This window comes from Schistosoma mansoni, chromosome 4 (assembly GCF_000237925.1).
Source record: "Schistosoma mansoni strain Puerto Rico chromosome 4, complete genome".
Taxonomy (NCBI): domain Eukaryota; kingdom Metazoa; phylum Platyhelminthes; class Trematoda; order Strigeidida; family Schistosomatidae; genus Schistosoma; species Schistosoma mansoni.
This window is the reverse complement of record NC_031498.1, coordinates 2,715,519-2,717,147: the sequence shown is the minus strand read 5'-3', so window position 1 is coordinate 2,717,147 and position 1,629 is coordinate 2,715,519.

Below are 1,629 nucleotides of genomic sequence, written 5' to 3'. Positions count from 1 at the left end.
CACTACTAATGAGTAACATGTTTCAAATGATCACATTGTAGTAGTTCATTTTTATTTGCAATTGATATAACCAGTTTTTAAAATGACAATCTTTTGTTTCTTAGATGACTGTAACTCTAAGATATATTTTTTTAAAGGATTCAATCACAACAATGCAAACCAAATTGGTTACAATACACTGATTTTATCGTTCACTCCTTTGGGAAATATCATTATTTTATAAAAATGATACATTATTGTAAGCATTTTATGAAGTAAAATAATATATTTCTTAATAAATATTTCGTGTAATCATCATTCCACAAATGGACACGGAAAGTTCACCTAGGGGAGTTGGAAAACCCTGATCCCAAACGAATGGTGCACATGGGCTCCAGTATCCTGAGGGAACAAATGGCGTATGAATCAATCTTTGGTCACCGGCTACCATGAGACTGCATCTCCTTACGATGCTCCACTGCCTTATGGATCAGACTTTTAGGTCGAAGGCTCCGGATGTAGCCCCCTAAGAAAACCACCTGCTTTAGTTTGGGCACCTGAGCAGTATCACAGCCCTCACACAAATCAAATGAGATTTGTGCGGTGCATATGTATCTGGTGCTTCCTTGTACCAATATTTATGTGTTTAAATAAATAAATAAATAAAACTTACAGTATCAATAACTGTAGTTGTATGAATTTCATGTATCATCCAACTTATTGTTTAAGTAAACTTCAAAAACAGTATCACTTTAGAAAATTGATCACAAATATATTAGTTATCAATAAACTAATACTTTACGTTCATAATACAAGTTCTTATGTGTAGTGAAAAGGAATAAAAGGTTTTCATTCTAAATAAGATTTTTTCATTTTCATATTTTCCTGTTATATTATAACCATTAACAAAAGGGGTTGCAGAGAGTTAGTCAGTCAGTCAGTTAGAGACAAAATAAATTATTGATTAAATTTCTCATTTCAATTCTTATTATTTTATTGGTTTATATTTTAGTATAGTTTTTAAACATTAGTATAATATTTAAACATGTTTATACATGACTACTATTCATAAGGATTTGATAAAAGATTACTCAAAATTAAATATGATTATAAATAAAAGAAATTACCTAGACAGCACAATATTGGTTCAAATAATAATAATGATAATAACATGAATAATATTTGGCTCAAAAATAAATAAACCAGTTGTGATAGTGTATGGATATTCATTTATATATCAGAAAGGGTTTTGTGGAGATCCAAACAATCTTTTAGTTGAATTCATGAGTCAATTGAAACCAGACCACTATAGGAAACCTAGAAGCACTGAACAGCCGTTTCGTCCTGGTACGGGACCCATCAGCAGTATGCCTCCACGATCCTGCCTCGCTGGATTCGAAACCAGGATTTTTCGGTATCGTGTGCGAACGCTTAACCCCTAGACCACTGAGCCGGCATCCAACGGTGTTAATGTTCAACTTCAACCAATTCACATAATTGAGCCACCGTCCACAATTGTTTTCAGTGAGTTACTATTTCACGAAAGACCCGGTTAAACTCCATTGGTCAGGGTTTCTCACTAGAATTCCAGGAAATACTTCTCGAAGTCAGTCACTATTGAGTATATGATGATTATTATCAGAAGGGGAT